The sequence below is a fragment of the Triticum dicoccoides genome, chromosome 2B (assembly GCF_002162155.2).
Source record: "Triticum dicoccoides isolate Atlit2015 ecotype Zavitan chromosome 2B, WEW_v2.0, whole genome shotgun sequence".
NCBI lineage: Eukaryota > Viridiplantae > Streptophyta > Magnoliopsida > Poales > Poaceae > Triticum > Triticum dicoccoides.
Genome location: NC_041383.1, coordinates 468,383,982 through 468,403,243, shown reverse-complemented (window position 1 = coordinate 468,403,243; position 19,262 = coordinate 468,383,982). Strand labels below are relative to the sequence as shown.

Sequence of the window (19,262 nt, the reverse complement as noted above, 5' to 3'; positions counted from 1 at the left end):
CGCACTTTTACCTTTCCATCATTGCTAGCCTCTTCGGTACCGTGCATTGCCCTTTCTCACCTTGAGAGTTGGTGCAAACTTCGCCGGTGCATCCAAACCCCGTGATACGATGCGCTCTATCACACATAAACCTCCCTATATCTTCCTCGAAACAGCCACTATACCTACCTATTTATGGCATTTCCATAGCTATTCCGAGATATATTGCCATGCAACTTTCCACCGTTCCATTCATCATCATCAAGATATACTTTACTTTTGTCATATTGCCATTGCATGATCACGTAGTTGACATCGTATTTGTGGCAAAGCCACCATGCATTATTTTTCATACATGTCACTCTTGATTCATTGCACCATCCCGGTACACCGCCGGAGGCATTCATATAGAGTCATATCTTGTTCTAGTTTCGAGTTGTAATTCATATGTTGTAATCAATAGAAGTGTGATGATCATCATTATTAGAGCATTGCCCAAAAAAAGGCCAAAAGAAAAAAAAGGAAAGGCCAAAAAAAGAAAAAAAAGAAAAAGGAAAAAAAGAGAAAATAAATAAAAAGGGCAATGCTATCTCTTTTTCCACACTTGTGCTTCAAAGTAGCACTTTGTTCTTTAGGTAGTGAGTCTCATATATTGTGCTTCAAAGTAGCACCATGATTTTCATGTAGAAAGTCTCATAAGTTGTCTTTTTCATACTAGTGGGAATTTTTCATTATAGAACTTGGCTTGTATATTCTACGATGGGATTCCTCAAATGCCCTAGGTCTTAGTGAGCAAGCAAGTTGGATGCACACCTACTAGTTTTCTTTTGTTGAGCATTCATTTATAGCTCTAGTGCATCCGTTGCATGGCAATCCCTACTCCTCATGTTGACATCAATTGATGGGCATCTCCATAGCCCGTTGATTATCCTCGTCAATGTGAGACTTTCTCCTTTTTTGTCTTCTCCACACAATCCCCAATCATTATTCTATTCCACCCATAGTGCTATATCCATGGCTCATGCTCATGTATTACGTGAAGGTTGAAAAAGTTTGAGATTATTTAAGTATGAAACAATTGCTTGGCTTGTCATCGGGGGTATAGAAGTTGGGAACATCTTTGTGTGATGAAAATGAAGCATAGCCTAACTATATGATTTTGTAGGGATGAACTTTCTTTAGCCATGTTATTTTGAGAAGACATGATTGCTTTTATTAGTATGCTTGAAGTATTACTATTTCTTTTATCAATATGAACTTTTATTTTAAATCATTTGGATCTGAACATTCATGCCACAGTAAAAGAAAATTACATTGAGAATTATGCTAGGTAGCATTCCACATCAAAAATTCTACTTTTATCATTTACCTACTCGAGGACGAGCATGAATTAAGCTTGGGGATGCTTGATACGTCTCCAACGTATCTATAATTTTTGATTGTTCCATGCTATTATATTATCTGTTTTGAAGGATTATGGGCTTTATTATACACTTTTATATTACTTTTGGGACTAACCTATTAACCGGAGGCCCAGCCCATATTGTTGTTTTATTGCCTGTTTCAGTATTTTGAAGAAAAGGAATATTAAACGGAGTCCAAACGGAACGAAACCTTCGGCAGCGTGATTTTTGGGAAGATTATGATCCAGGAGACTTGGAGTGCAAGCCGAGGGGTCATCGAGGAAGCCACGAGATAGGAGGCGCCCCCCCTACTGGGCGCGCCCCCTGTCTCGTGGGCCCCTCGAGCACCTCCCGACCGACTTCTTTCGCCTATATATTCCCTCATACCCTAAAAACATCGAATATCAAGATAGATCGGGAGTTCCGCTGCCGCAAGCCTCTATAGCCACCAGAAACCTCTTGGGAGCCCTTCCCGGCACCCTGCCGGAGGGGGGATCCATCACCGGTGGCAATCTTCATCATCCCGGCGCTCTCCATGACGAGAAGGGAGTAGTTCACCCTCGAGGCTGAGGGTATGTACCAGTAGCTATGTGTTTGATCTCTCTCTCTCTCTCGTGTTCTCTCTCGTGTTCTCTCTCGTGTTCCCTCTATGACACGATCTTGATGTATCCCGAGCTTTGCTATTGTAGTTGGATCTTATGATGTTTCTTCCCTTCTACTCTCTTGTGATGAATTGAGTTTTCGCTTTGAAGTTATCTTATCAGATTGAGTCTTTTATGAGAACACTTGATGTATGTCTTGCCGTGTTTATCTGTGGTGACAATGGGATATCATGTGCCACTTGATGTATGTTTTAGTGACCAACTTGCGGGTTCCGCCCATGAACCTATGCATAGGGGTTGGCACACATTCTTGACTCTCCGGTAGAAACTTTGGGACACTCTTTGAAATACTTTGTGTTGGTTGAATAGATGAATCTGAGATTGTGTGATGCATATCGTATAATCATGTCCACAAATACTTGAGGTGACAATGGAGTATCTAGGTGACATCAGGGTTTTGGTTGATTTGTGTCTTAAGGTGTTATTCTAGTACGAACTCTTGAATAGATTGATCCGAAAGAATAACTTTGAGGTTATTTCATACCCTACCATAATCTCTTCGTTTGTTCTCCGCTATTAGTGTCTTTGGAGTGACTCTTTGTTGCATGTTGAGGGATTGTTATATGATCTATCTATGTTATTATTGTTGAGAGAATTTGCACTAGTGAAAGTATGAACCCTAGACCTTGTTTCCTATCATTGCAATATCGTTTACGCTCACTTTTATGGCTTGCTACCTTGCTGTTTTTATAATTTCAGATTACAAAAACCTTTATCTACTATCTATTTTGCACTTGTATCACCATCTCTTCGCCGAACTAGTGCACCTATACAATTTACCATTGTATTGGGTGTGTTGGGGACACAAGAGACTCTTTGTTATTTGGTTGCAGGGTTGTTTGAGAGAGACCATCTTCATCCTATGCCTCCTACAGATTGATAAACCTTAGGTCATCCACTTGAGGGAAATTTACTACTGTACTACAAACCTGTGTACTTGCAGACCCAACAACGTCTACAAGAAGAAGGTTGTGTAGTAGACATCAGCGCATCATTTGCTAGATGCGCCATTAGTAACAGAAAAAAATTGGTTTCAAAATTATTATTTTTTGAAAAAATGTTCAAAATATGATACGTAATATGACCGGGAAGTTTGAAATATTTTTTTAAAATTTCATCACACTCATGAACATGAACAAAGTCCTAAACATAAATAAGGTTTAATAGGATTGATACTATAGATATATCAACAAGTGCCTGTTAAGTGAGCTGGTGCTGGGGTTGGATAGAACTGAGAAGTTAAGTGTGCTTGGGCTGGAGTAGTATGAGGATGGGTGACCTTCCGGAAAGTTTGACCACAGAGTACGATTTGACTTGAGATTAAGCATATTGACCCGAGATTAATCCTTAGTGACCCGAGTTTAAGAAAAAAAAATCTGAAAAAAATTTATTAGTAATGACACACTTCTATAAGGTGCGTCATTACTAAGTCACATAGTAATGGCGCACTATGTGGTGCGTCACTATTATCTGGGATACTAATGGCGCACCAGAGATGCGCCATTAGTATTTGTTACTAGTGGCGTGGTAATAGTGATAATGGCAAAAATAGATGCGTCACTAACAGGCTTTTTGCTAGTAGTGTTAATAAAACGGGATAGTGGAAAGCAACACAACACAAGAACCTTGACCATTATGTGAGAGTTTAGATCTGGTCTACAGTGTGTGCATGTGTGTGTGCGCGCGCAAAAGCATCAAACAACACAATGACTTGACTCAACGGTAGCTTGCACATGAAGCAGCTTAAATTATGGTTTTACTTGTATCCCCAGTGTGTATCTAATTACTCTCTCATGTATATCCATTATGTTGGGAGAACACTAGTTGAAAGGCACTTGGAGTGATAAAGAAAACACAACCGCGATGCATTGGAAAAGTACTCTGAAAGCCGATACCTTGTCATAAACGAATTCTAGCATTGACACATACATCTAGAGCCTAAGCAAGAGTCTCGGGGCGCTTCGGCATTTAGGGAAAATCTCCAAAAGATGTTGTTAATCCACATTGCGTATATAGACTAAATTCCGGATGCACTTCCCACCCTTAGGTGGTTGTCGACTATATGTCACTGTGCCCACTTCTTTGTTTCTCTCCCTATCATCGTTTACAACAGTTAATGCATGTGTTTTTTTGGCGCAACTCAGTGCATGTGTTGATGTCTTTATTTTTTTTAGAAAAGAAGGAGGACCCCGGCCTCTGCATCTGGACGATGCATGCAACCACTTTATTAATTACTCACATAAGACCGTACGTCATACAACAATAAGACTAAAGCCACCATCTAGGCAACATCTGTCGCTACTCCTAACCAGTTGATGAAGGGGCGCTGATAGTCTAGGCCTAATACCAAACAGACCTTGCATCCAAACCTAACATCTAAGACCTGAGGTCCCAACCAGGACGCCTGCCGGGTATGGGGCACCCACCAGTCCGGCGCACTCCTCAACCAGGACGCCTGCCGAGAGGCCGCCGCAGCCACCTGCCACCAATCCATCTTCAGTGTTTTACTGCTGCATCAACCTTGCCCGATCTCGCTGCCATCGACGCCATCATGACGCCAGACAGCTCCACCGCCCTGCGCTCGTCCATCAACACATGTCCATCACTAGGACTCCGCTGCTCCACGCTACCGAGACCCGCCGCCGCCGACACGGTAGATGCCACACCGCACCACCTACGGCACCACGAACCATCCGTGCACACGCGCGCACACCCTCCATCTCAATGCCCAAGACAGCGCCTCCAAGGAGGAAACGACGTCATGACGCCGCCGCCGCCCATTCACGTAGAACTAAGGTTTTCACCCGGGCACATACAAAGGAGGGAGTAGGGGGGAGTAGACCTCGCCGTCGCCACCAAGGAGGGAAATGACGCCGAGAGCGTCATCGACAACGTGGCCGCCGCCATCGGCCAAAGGTTTCCCCCGGAGAAGCTCCCACCCCGGCACCCACCGGGCCAGCCAAGAACATCATCACCAGAGATCAGGACCAGCCGATGGGGAGAACCGCGTGCAAAGATGATCCGCAACAGATGTGACGAGAGGGGCACAGGGAACCACCTCACGCCATGACCGCTAGCGTATGACGACTCTGGAGTCGTCGGGATCCGGCCGCCCGACCAGTGAGCCGCCGTGCGACCATCAGGTCAACGGAGTCCGCAAGTCCTCCGACCGGCAGATCCGCAATGATGGCGCCTACCGATGGACTCCCGTACCACACGCCCTGCAGATCCGTGCCGCAAGGCCGACGCCCAAGCACCACGCTGGAGCACAACCACGATCTGTCGGCCACAACAGTGCGACAGACAACTCTGGCAAAGCCTGAGCCCACACCCCACGCACCTTCGCACGCGAGTCGCGTGCTCATCGCATCCACTATCGTCGTCTCGCAATGGTGACTACCACCTCGTCGGCCGAGCGCCCCGCAACAGCCATGTCGTCGTGGGATGGGATGAACGGGGCCCCGCCGCCGCCGACGCCACGCGGGCTTTGCCCGACGGCGCCTGCCGGCGGCGGCGAGGGAAAGAAGGCTGGATAGGTAGGTTCTGGCGGCGGCGGCTAGGTTACGTCCGGGTCGCCTGCGGGGGAGACGACGCGGACGTCTTAAGTAAGTAGGTGAAGAAATTAACCAAGCCACCTATGTGTTGATGTCTTTATAGACTGATCTATGTTTCAAGTTCTTAAATCTACTACTACATTTAGCACATTTTGTTGAAGGCTTTAGATGTGTTATTGGCGCCTATGTGTGCAGTTGGGCAAAAACAACTGACGTATTCACGCAACTTGATCTTGTCATAACATGCGATCTCAAAGTACCACGGTGTAATATTATGGCAACAATAGAATGGGTAATGTGAAAAGACGACGATTTGACATTCTTGTGGAAAAATAATAAACTGTATGAATTGGATTTTAGGAGTGCTAATTATTTGATGTCTCATCCCAGAACTTCCAAATCTATTCATGTCTTCATTAGTTGTTTGATATTGGTTGTCTTCGTTGCAGCACTTTCAGATCCGCGGATGAAGTACAGGGCATTGCATAACCGAGTAAAATAGTGGTCCTTTTATGCATTGCTATATATCTTATCCAATTTCCATGATTCGTACAAGTTGCCTCTTTTTGATACTTTAGGAACAAACGTACAATTGTGAACTTATTTGGACGATTGATTACCATCTGATGCTACATAGAAAACCCAAGATGGTTGCTAGATTTGTTTGAAACCATAGCATGTTTAAGATATTATTGCTTAATTATATTTTACACAACATGGCTAGCCAACAAAATAAAGGTGTGCCTCGCAAACAACACCTTAAATTTGTGAGACGGAATGGGCTTAGATGATGGGAGCAAGTAACCTTACTCGCGAGATGTTGGAGGGTACTGCTGGTTCCTTGTAACCTTGACCCTTGGTCATCTCTAGAGCTACTCCAGATGTCTAGACATTGTTCACAAATTGAAATGTGCTAGTGGTGAGACGGAGCCTCCAGGAGGTACTCTCACTATTAGATAAGAAGGAACCTCTAGATGTCAAAATGGTGGGAGTACCTTTTATCACCCTTCACTCTTCAGAGTTACTCCCATCATCCAGAGGATATTTCTCATCACCCTGTATCCTTTAGAGGATACTTCTCGCCATTCTCCTGGTAACCTTGACCCTTGGCCCTTCGTTCATTGGATGGTGAACTATGGTAGATGTTGAAATGGTGGGAGTACCTCTTAGCCAGATGTCTTCCAGTCCCATAGTTCACCGGACAACAAAAAGTCTATGTGAACTAATTAAGCGCTCTCTCTCTCTCTCTCTCTCTCTCTCTCTCTCTCTCTCTCTCTCTCTCTCTCTCTCTCTCTCTCTCTCTCTACTATCTGTCTATCTACATTATTGGTCGCCTTGGAGAAAATGTTTGGTGATCTCTTCCTCTACGATTTATAGCCTTCAAGGGATGCAATCGCGCACAATATCCACCCAATCTGCTAGAATCAATATTTCTACTCAATGCCTAGATTAATCAAAACCTTGTTTGCTGGCCAGCTAGCTAAATGAACCACCGATAGGTCTTGAACCGCTCGGAAAGAGAACTAGAAAAACATGTTAGTTTGGTGGGGCCCTGTACGAAAATAATGGTACCCCTCGATTGATGCACATGATATTATATCAGTAATTATTAAATAATACCAAGCGAAATCAACATTGATGTTGAAAAAATCGGCTTGCAGAGAGACAAAGGGAAATAACCTAGGGCCAAGTTCTAGAACTGGCCTCACAATAGTCGTTTTTTTACATCTACCACTACCTATTGCCACGCAGACATGGTTGATACTGCATGTAGGTTTGCGACGATGTGGAGGGATTGCAGCCAGGTCTGCGCCAAGACATGGTCGGCCCAATGATGACTATGTCAGCGGTCTAAGGTGGGAATACTTCTCACCGGTTTGCTAGAATCACTCCGGCCTGGCATGGGATTACTGGTTGGGGTTACTTTCGGAAGGTCCATCATCGACATTATGACTGGAACACCGCTTAATGTCCGGGATGAAAACCCTTTATCTGGTCTTTATTGGTCGAGCTTGATAATGACGAACTTGCACCATGACCTCGTTGAAGGCATTGTCTCCTTGCCGTACAGGCCTTCACTAATTAATCATGATAATTAGGATGAAAATCCTTGTTCAGTTCGTCTTCAGTCGGACACAGCGATGATGATTATTTCTTCTTAAAGGCATTGTTGCGAAAGAAGTCAAGTTGGCCCTAGGTGTTAATTTTTTTTTTTGAAAGATCCAGCGTCGCTGGCATTTCATTGTTAATAGCAGAAAGCAACGGAAACAACAAGGTGGTGAAGATCCTAGGACCAGGAGATCCGAAGATCAAAAGAAAAAGAAAAACATCAACCCTAATGGCTGCAACAAAACACTCCAAACAATCCACATTAGACAACGCGGCTCCGACTCCGAAGATGAACCACAAAGAAACGAGGCAAGGTTGGCGTCACAAGGGATCACCGAACGAGCCACCTGACACGCGTCATCGTATACCAGCGGCCCCCCACCACGGCTTCGACTTCACAGCACCGGGCAGTCGAGGCATTCCCACGGACACGCCGGAGAAGAAGAGCCGACTACCACGACCAAAGCCGCGCCTCCGACGTTGCTCACCACCGTCGTCGTTGCCACAGAAGCCACCGTGCACGTCCAGTCAACGTGTTAAATTTATACCTTGTATTACAGATATTGCTGTGTATGCTTTGTACTTCATTTGTTGATGGATTTGGCCGCATTGCCTTGCATCAACTTTAATAAATAAATAAAATGATTGTATGCACCATAATAATGCATATGCCGAGGGTTCAACCTCCTTTTCCAAAAAAAAACTACCTACTGCCCGGGACAAACCCTCAACAAAAACAATATAAGGCATACCAAAAAGTATGCTATTCCTAGACAAAATCTTCAAAAGGCAATCACCTGCACGTGCGACAACATTGATGGATTCAACCACAGGCTGAATATGAATTCCTGGCATCTTCCATAGCACACCAGTACACTTCATGCATAATTCATCGCTCGCCTCTTGAAGCCATAGTCGCTTACATGTTTTTTCATCTTCTATGCAACAGTACTGCAGCATTACTGATGAGCGATCACCACACGGAGAGCACATGGATTGACATGGTGGCACTGGCAGACGCATTACTGTGATTACTTCCAGGTTGTCGACTGTGCAACTTGCATAGGCAACTAAAAATTTAGCATGCAAAAGAATGAACACGAAATTGCATCCCAAGCACCAACCTTATTCAGAGGGCCGAGCATGGTTGGCGGTTCATCGAGTTCTGCCGTAAATTGAATACTTTACGGAACAATTAATTGAATACTTGACTGAACCATCGAGTGCATATTGTTGCACTCAAGTCAGCTTGTACCTTCTTTTCTATCTGGATTACCATCGATAGCAGGAACACTTACATATTCACAAAAGTTCAAGTAAACCCATAAGCACAAGCTAACAAGCGGCACTATCTTGAAAAATGAGTGTGACTACATGTTGGTCTAAAGGCATTTGAGACGGATCGACCTCCTAACCACCTGAGTCACAGACAGTAGCAGATGATGGTTCAAAATAATTATATGTGCTTCTGCCCGGTTGTCATCTGACTCTCGTATTCAGCTACTAATGAGATGCATGATTTCTTTGCCATTTGCCATCAGCTTTGAGGAAAACCAGCACAGGTCACGGAGGAATGATCTATCAGCGAATCCCGCGATATCACTGGAGTTCTACATGTAGTCATCGCTTCACCGGACTCATTTGGTTGGTCTACACACGAACACTGCACGGCCTGATTCCTGTTGCCTCCCATGCTTACTTTTCACTCATCGATCGTTGGACAAAACTTGGACTCTACGAGTGTGTACTCGCTCTTTCTGTGTATGTGAAGATGCCATGGTTATCTGGACCATGACCTCTCATTGCTCAATTCACATGTGCATTGATATGCCGGTGCTCTTTCTTAAATATATGTGCCGTCTATAAAGACTGAGTGTGTGCTCAATACTCTCATGACTGATGGACTTGGTGGGTTATAGGGCTGACAAAATAAATTTTCACGGTTTTCTGATTGGTTACACGTACCTTTAACTTAAAAAAAAATATTGTACACGTATCTTTATACTACTATAAAAATTGTAGTCCTTCCCTTCCATAATAAGTGTCGGAGGGACTAGTAGGGAGTTTCCCTACTATTTGTCGTCAAAGTAAAATATATATACCCTCAAACTCGTGAGGTTGGGACTAGGGCAGTACAACTATATTCATAGTAACAATTCAACAAACTAGTGGTGTTTTGCAGCCAAACCGCAAAATTCATGAAAGTTTGTTCAATGTGTATGCACTCGTAGAGTCTCTGGTTCAAAGATAAAAGTAACCACTCTTCATCAGATATACAATGATAAACAAGTTTTGGAAATTTGAACCAAGAAAACTGACCAGGACCACAATCTCCGTGATTTGCGCTAGATTTGCTTGAATAGGATATTTCAAATAGTAGGAGTATTTCTTAACTGTATTTTACACAACATGGTTGACCAACAAAAAAAAGGCATGGCTTGCAAACGGCACCTTAAATTTGTGACACAGAATGATCTCAAATGGGTGGAATAAATAATAACCTCACTCGGTATGTATCTGATATACCGGGGCATTTGGTGCTCCGGTGCACCGGACCCTCGTTGCACATTTAAAATTGTACGCAAATGTTACGAACTTTAATTCAAAATTTTTAAGAACATATAATGATGTTGGGTCAATATACTAAAAAATTTCCAGGGTTTTTAAATATTTTTAAATGTGCAACAAAAGGTTCTGATGCATCGGTAACACCAAATGCCCCGGTGCACCAGATATACTCCACACTCGTACCACACTCTTTGACCACTCATACATGCACATGGTCGTTTTGAAAAAAAAAAAATACATGCACATGGTGCTGCTTCTTCGGTCGTTTCGTGTACTTGACCCGGAAAGAGGTACTGAAGCAGAAAACCTTTTCATTTTCTCTAAAAGACTGGTATCCACTTGGTCCCTGTCCTAGGTACCAAACTTTGGACCTAGCTTCCTTGGATAATCCAGCAGCATGGACATCTCTAGGGCTAACGGTCGTGGATCATCAAGGAGGATCGACATTTCCAAGACTACCTCTTATCCAGATGTCTCCCGGTCCCACAGTTCATCAGACAACAGGAAATCTGTGCAAGCCAATTAAGCCTCTCCATTCTATCCCTCTACATTGCTGGTTGCCTAGGAGCCAAGGTTTGGTGATCTCTTCTTCTACTCCTATGTTTTATAGCCCTCAAGAACAAGGTTGCTTGTAAGACATCTTCATTGTCAAGGTCGTACAACAGCTATAATGAATCCCAGCCTCAATGGCAAAGTCTGCACATGCATGTGCCTTTTTTTTTCGAAACGGAGGCATGCATGTGCCTTTGGCAAAGTAGCAACCATGAACTTGTTCACCAAATTAAAGCACATGTACAAGACTTAAATGAATAACATACACAGAAAAAATATATATGTGCATAGCCCCCCTCCAAAAGGACCTGACAGTACACTATAGCCGACATTAATCATCATCACCTCCATCATCAGCCTCCACGGCATCATAATCGCCTCCATCCGCTTGGTCACCAGCATCATCGGCATCCATGACTTCTTGCCTTGCAACAACTTCATTAATTGCTTCTATTGCCTGAGAGAACCTTGTGTCTGGAGCAAGTCTTTCCACCTTCATGGTTTTGAACTTATCCTCAGCAAAGAACATGGTGAATGGCTTCAAAACCTGCAAGGATGTTCGTAGTCAGGTCCACCTAATGTTGTTTCCTAAGCTTCAAAAAAAGAGAAAGAGAGTAGTACCATTTGGAATGAATGGTGAGCTATATCAAAAATCAATGAAAAGAAAAGAGAAAGAGAGTAGTAATGTCACCTTGAAATAGCACCCTCGCTCTTTGGCACTCTCAACAAGGTTGTTCCAGTGTTTATCTTGCTTCAATGTTGAAGCAGAGCCAATTACCTGCATTACGCTAATTTGTTATTCGAGTTTTGCAAGTAAGCCTACAAAGCACAATGATATAAACAAATTGTGGTACCGACAGAAACAGATCTATATTTTTTTTGAAAAGGAGAAACAGATCTATATGGTTGTATGATTCACATTTCCAACACTAACTGCCGGAGAAATGGAGAACAGATGGAATCAATGAACTCGAGTTACAAACCACATAGCTTGTTCATCTCAAGAAGGAACTCAGGCACTATAATAACCTCCATAGCTCACATGGTATAACTAAAATATTATGACAAGGAGGGGAGGGTGCATAAAGAGCACTTACTAGTACAGCAGACCTAGCTCTGGTGATGGCAACATTCATTCGTCGGAAATCAGAAACAAACCCATTATTTTGCTCCTTATTGCATCTAACACATGAAAAAATGACAACTTCCTTTTCACGACCCTATATGTGAGCAACAGGATGCAATATTAATCACTGCTACTTGCTAGAGTAGACAAAGCACATCTGCAAATGCATGATAATAAACTAGCTACCTGGAATCCATCAACAGTGTTTACATCTATAACTTCCTTAGATTGGTCGCCGAAGGTCGACCGAAATTGGTCCTTCAAGAGTTTCACCTGATGCTTGTATGGTGATATAACAGCTACTTGGGAACTGGATTTGAGTTCTGGATAGTGTGTGGCCAATTGGTGATATAGGAGGGTTATGAATTCCACTTCATCCTCGTTCACCCATGAACCAGTTCCAGACGGCTTGGATTCAACCCCATCAACATCAAAGAAGCAAGATGGTCCGAAGCAGGTAGGAATGCCACGGACGTTTTTTGTTGAGTCCCTCCCCATCTTGTAGGATGCCTTCGTAGAATTCTTTTGAAGGGAATATACTGATCTATTATTGAATGGATTAACAAAATCATAAAACCGTTCAAGTTTTCAGCTTAGATGAATTGACAATAGGATGCTAACCTCTGGGTGCATACGATACTGAATTTTGAGCATTTGCACGGGAAAACCAGCAGCTTGAAATCTCTTGAACAAACTTGTTCCATACCTAATGGATATAAGTATTGTATTAGCATTGCAATGCACTAACAGGGTGAATTAATAATAAAATAAAATAAGGAGACCTCTTACCCTAACTCTTGAGCAGTCGATGAAATTACAGTTGCTGGCAACTGAACTGGGTCGCCAACCTGATACGAATATCAAAAGTGATAGTGAGGTTACAAGGTCACCATGGTTAGCAGAATACTCAAGGTATTCATGTATCAGGATATCAACAAAGTTCAGAAGATATCAAGCAAAATGCGCACGTAAACACACGAGCATACACAGAGTTCATAGTTCAGAAGATATCAAGCAAAATTTCTGCAGAACCTAAGCCAGTGAAATGATTTAAATTCAATCCACAAGGAAAATTAGAATAATGTCCTGTGTATGATCCTGCTGTTTAGTAAATTAAGTAATTACATATTAGTATAGTGATAAACGCTTAACACGTTGACAGGGAAAAGGTAAATAACTGAGTAAAAGATATGCATAAATCATCTGAGAAAAGTAGATGGCATACAAGAAAAACTTGTCTGCATCCATGAACCAGGGGTACAAGAGTCGCTGGTTCTACCTGAAAACAAAGAGGGACAAAAATTCAGAAGTATTTCGCAAAAGATGATTGTGTTAACACTCCATTAGACAGACAATATGCACAAAAAATATACTCACAGCTTGCGCGGCTTCATCAATTATAACAACATCAAAAGCACGAGTCATCCTGGTGAGAATGGCTGATCCACTGAAACTCAGGGTAGAAAATACCTACGAATTTTCCTTCATAATGAGAATAACATTTTAAAATATTATTAGTGAATATTGATGAGAACAGATGTGCGTACAATAGCTGCTTCGTCAAGAATAGAAGCTCTAATTCGATCATATTCACCAGCTCCACTTCTCCTGCCATCTGATGAGCGATCCACACCAGAAAGTTTTTGTTGTATCTGAAAATAGTTGAACTCATTGTAACTGACACAAGTTAGACAGAATGCTTAGCAACTAAAATCACATACAAGATGATCCATGGAAACTGCGTTGCCAGAATGATGTGCCTTTAATCCAATACGCACAATCTTGGGATTGTAAGTGTTGTTATTTTCATCACGTATTCCTGAAAACATACAATAACTTCACCACTTAATATTATTTGATGAGCTGTCAATGAAAGAATACTTATTGTGAGAACATTTTTTCAGCATTAGATGACATAGAGCCAAAATCCTTAACCTGTTTGAAGAACACGCAATACAATCTCATCAAGTGCTGAGTTGGATGGAGCGCAAACCAACACATGGGCCCGATACTTGCGACTGGAACTTATGACTTCAGGTTTCTGCCCATAAATGTTTTAACCATGCAAGGAATAAAACATCCACATCAGGCAGCATGACAAAATATAGCAAACTACTGAGTACGGAAGAGTACCAGCTCATTCCCAGTAGGATAAAAACCATCATCACCATCAACAGGCATAATCAAATCTCGAGGATTTGCACCAATCAGCCAAGGAGATGCTTTCATCCAGTTTGCACGCCTGTCATGTAAACTCTGGAGTAAGAAAGTGCTAACAAGTACTTGCAGTAGAATCATTCAGCCTAGTGACTTGCAGAATTTCATAACAGTAAACGCAACCAAAACGCCCATAAAAAACCCGACACAACACATGAAGCTAGATGCTGAAGGACCGCTACAAATGATAGTTCAAATGTAAAGCACAGCAATCTTCTCCTTCCGCTAAAGCCTGGTTACACCCTATGGGTTTGAGAAATCAAAGGAAAATGACAGTGCCAAGAACTGAGGTGAATTCATCTGCCGCCCAGCTACAACCCATGGTTGATGCGGTTGCAGCGCGCCTACCGACCTGGAAGGCCTGGCTGATGACTAAAACCGGGCGCCTCGCGCTGGTTAAGTCGGTCTTGAGTGCCATCCCAGTGCACCAACTGCTTGCGTTCGCGCCCCCCAAAAAAACTCTCAAGCAGATCGAGAAGATTCAGCGTGGTTTTCTTTGGGCCGGACGCGCCGCTGCCAATGGCGGACACTGCCACGTGAACTGGAACAGAATTTGCCGCCCCATCGAGCTTGGGGGCCTGGGCGTGCGAGACCTCGAGCGCGCCGGTCTCGCCCTGCGACTACGCTGGTTATGGTTCTCCAGAACGGACCCGGAGCGAGCATGGCAGGGGTTGGACCTTCAATTCTCGCCCACGGAACGTGCCCTGTTCTGGACATCCACGTTCACGCTCATGGGGAACGGGCAGACCGCCCTGCTCTGGGAGGACCGATGGATACGTGGCCAATCCGTGCGCGAGCTCATGCCCAACCTCTACGGCTGCATCCCCAAGCGACGACGGAAGACGAGAACAGTGGCGGACGGACTCAATGGCAACTCCTGGGCACGCGACATCCAAGGCAACCTCGGCCTCCACGAGATTGGTCAGTATCTGCAGCTCTGGCAGATCATGCAGCGCACTGAGCTCTCCACCACACCGGACAGGTTGATCTGGAGATGGACGGCGAGTGGCATCTACTCCGCGCAGTCCTGCTACACGGCCACCTTCCATGGATCAACGAGCTGTCATTCCTGGAAGCTAATCTGGAAGTGTTGGGCGCCGCCGCGGGTCAAGTTCTTCCACTGGTTAGCCAACCAGGACCGCTGCTGGACGGCAGAGAGGCTGGCGCGCCACGGTCTCCAGCATCATCCCCGCTGCCTCCTATGTGACCAGCAACCGGAGACGATGCGACATCTGCTGCTGGAATGCCCCCTAGCCCGACAGGCATGGCACGAGACCCTGGCCTGGCTACGCATACCGGCCCCGATCCCAACACAGGAACTGTCGCTTACGGATTGGTGGAACCACGCCAAGGAAGACACGCCGCCGATCCTTCGCAAGGCCCTGAAATCTGTCGCGCTGCTCGTGCCTTGGATGGTCTGGAAACACAGGAACAGCTGCGTCTTCGACAATACGACTCCATCCCTTAACATGCTCTTAGATAGCATTCAGGACGAGGCCCGCGCATGGGCGGCAGCTGGGGCACCTGGTCTCCGACTTGTGCTGCCCCAAACCTGGGATGTGCATTAATCCACCTGCTGTAATCCACACATCCTCAGATGTCTGTAACTGAACCTCCCCCTTTTCAATGAAAAGAAACGCAAGGCTTTTGCGTTTTCTCGAAAAAAAGAACTGAGGTGAATTCAGTTAGTGCCACACACCGTGCAGAAGAAGTACAAGAAAAATTAGCAACAGATGAACCAATTAAGAACATGGTCTGGCAATATTCTTAATCGTGTAATTTCTATCATTCAGCGATTTATGCTTCCTTAAGTGCTCCAAAATCAAAGAAATGTGAGAAACTAACTAGGAAAAGGCACTTTTAACATACTTGCCCTCAATGTCCAGCTCAGGCCCATGCTTTTGAACATTGAACCCTCCTCTGCAAAAGAATTGTGAAGCATGTGAGATATATGCACACATATTTATCTAGAAGAAACGTTATGACAAAAGAGGAATAAGCTATTGCAAACTGCAGTGAACATATATGTAATATGTTTATGTTGCAATTTCTAGTAGTATATAATTCTGATAAAAAAAGACGAGAATATTTTTATCGTATCCAAAATATAAATACTAACATGCATTTCACTCCATATTACAAAAAGAAAACTGAAGATCGTTACTTCGTCTGCATTCTGGCTGGAGTGGAATGGAGAACAGCACTGAGAAGTCCAAGGATAGTTTGTGTTTTTCCGGTTCCTGGAGGGCCCTGCAAATAAACATTACAACTCTACTGTCAACGGTGTATGGTATAAGGAGTGCAATGTGCACAAATCTTCTTATAAATTCTCACAAAAATGCATGCATCCAAAATTGCTCTGACACTTGACCATATTTTGTTGACAAGGTAGAAGATATTACACTGCAAGTTATCAACAGCAGCAAGAAATAGCAAACTAACCTGAATAAGGACAAAGGATCTGCGAGAAAGACCTGCCTACAAGAGAACATGCTAGTCTGTTTAGGCACATAATATCCCTCGCACAAGATGTGACAACAATATGAAATCAAATATTACAAAGTATGCTCACATTAACTGCATCTAGCTGTGAATCATTAAGGTTTGTTTTCAGGTACTCCATAAGTGGCCCAGGGACATTCCAAGCACGATTTTGATCATCTCCATCTTTATTAACCTCAGATGCTGAAAGATCAAATCCTTAAAAGGAAGTGAAGCTACAGAGTGCATCGCGGAGTACTCTTGCAGTATAGTAGACAGGCTGCATATCTGACAATTTTGACCGAAAAAGGAAACCGTCAGTTTATATCAAGAAGAGCGTGCTTGCAATAAATGAGACAAACACAAAACTCAGGTAATATTGAACAACAATCGAAATAACCTTTAAAATCGACAGAAAGCTTCCTGATGTTGAGAGAATTGAAGTAATGCGCTCTAATCTTGAAGACTTGACAGGCTTTCCAACATTCAGATTTTTAATTTCCCCTGCCACAAATGTTCTAAGGGAGATTGTACCTTTACCACCCCGCTGTTCCACTATGGCAAAGGCATATGCAGTGGGAGTGACTCCCTCCACAAACTGCAAAAATGCAGGCATATCCCGACTCATGATACAGCATCAAGGCTAACCATGTCTGGTGCATAGTAAATGTGAGAACATGCAGTCTGAAGTAAGTATTTCAGATTAAACAACAAACGGATTGAGTGTTTGACACACTACATAGATTCCACTAAACGTATGTTAACAGCTTCCTGCTAGATTAGCAGAACCAAACTTACTTTGTCCTTGGAGAGCAGGAGAAGGTCATTCTCTGACACAGTCTCCCAAAAGGCATCGAGCACGGCCATGGACACCTTGTGGAATCCCTCGGACTCTGCACATGATCCCACCACCCCTCTCTGCCAGCCCAGCCCAATCTCAATCTCTGCTCACACCGCACAAGCATACAAAACAAAAAATTGCTTAAGAAGCCAACAGAAACAGAGCAACGGACACAAGCGGCAAGTGGAACGAAGCTAGAACTAGAAGCCCACCGTCCCGGTCCTCCTCGCTGCTGCGGCCCTGGACAATCTGCGCCTTGACCTCCTCGAAGAGCAGAGGTTCGAAGACGCCCACGTACTCGGCCACCGAGGCGTAGCTGTTCTTCACGCGCTGCAGCCCCTTAGTTTGATCCGCGCCCTGCGCCCGAGCCGCGCAAGGTTCAGAATTTCGAGCGTCGCGGTGGCGCGATGGGTGCGGCGGGTGGGTGGGTTCGTGTGTACCTTGGCGTCGGCGACGAGGCGGAGGTAGTCCCAGCTAAGGACGATCTTGTGGAAGCGGTCCATGGTGGATGCGGCCGAGGAGGAGGAGGAGGAGGGCCCGCTGCCACCGGATTTCTCCCCCGCCATGGATTTCTCGGCTGCGGGGAGAGGTTTGGGGTTTTTGGGGGAATGTGAGCTGACGGTAGACACAGACGGAGCTTTGGAGGGGAAATTGAATCGTTTGCCGCACTTTAGAGCAAACTTCAACGGGCCGATCCAAACCAACTGTGATTTTGTCCGTTTGAATAGATCAGACCGACACGGACGTCCGTTTCTGCGTTTGGGTCGGCATATGCGCTCAACGCTGACCCGACCCATTTTGATGGTGCCGATAAAAAAAACAATGCATGCATATTTAAAATGAAAACAACTTAACTAAACATTAAAGCCGGTCAGGAAGGCCGGCGAGAGTCCACGAGTTCACATTAGCATTAAATAAAATTAAAAGCAAACTAAACTACAAGGCGGCGCGCTGTCCTAGGCGTCATCATGGTCCTCCTCGGGGTCGGTGAGGTCGATGAGCGTCGGCGCAGGGCCGGCCCAGGGGAACGCCGTGTTCTAGGCGGCGATGATGTCGGCAGCGGCAGTGCCGGCGCGGGGGGCTGTGCGACTGCCTGTGCAGTCGCGGCCTGGCGCGCCTCCTCCTCGGCCTCGCGCTGCTCCTCCTCGAGGTCACGCTCGAGCATCTCCTCGTACTCGCCGCGACGGCGCTCCTCGGCCAGCCGTTGCTGGTGCCACATCTCGAGGTACGCCGCCTCCTGTGCCGGCGTCGCCTTCATCCAAACCGATGGTGCGGAGACCCACTCACGCATTACTCCCGTCCAGGAGTAGCGCTTAATGGGGGACGGCTCCGACTGCGGCTCCAGCTCGGCTTTGACGAGGCGGCGGGGAGGGGACGGCGGGGCCACCGGCGGCACCACGCAGTCGCCCGCCGCGGAGACGGCAATGGCCTGTGCCATGGCCACCTCGTACCGAGCCTCCTCTTCCTCCACCGCTTCCGTCCTATGCCGCTCGTCCTCCTCGCTCTTCCGGTAGACCGCCGCAAGGGCCGCCTGGTCCTCCTCGCGGACGATGAGCCAGGGCGGCGGCACGCTGCAGTCGACCTCGCGCACGCCGCGTCACCTCGCCTCCTCGTGTTCGAACGCGAACCATCTCATCCAGTTGGGCGAGTCGGTTGCATAGGCGGGGTCGCAGCGCTGCTCCGGCGTCAGCAGCGCCCGCCGGTGACGCACCTCCTTCGCGTGCGCCCTAGCCGACCGCGGCGCCGCCGGCACTGGGATCCTCTCCGAAT

General features: G+C 45.4%; 1 pseudogene; it reads right to left on the bottom strand.

The window, feature by feature from the left end:
- Positions 1-10,866: 10,866 nt before the first annotated feature.
- On the bottom strand, positions 10,867-18,112 carry LOC119364278 (annotated as a pseudogene).
- Between the last annotated feature and the right edge of the window lie 1,150 nt (positions 18,113-19,262).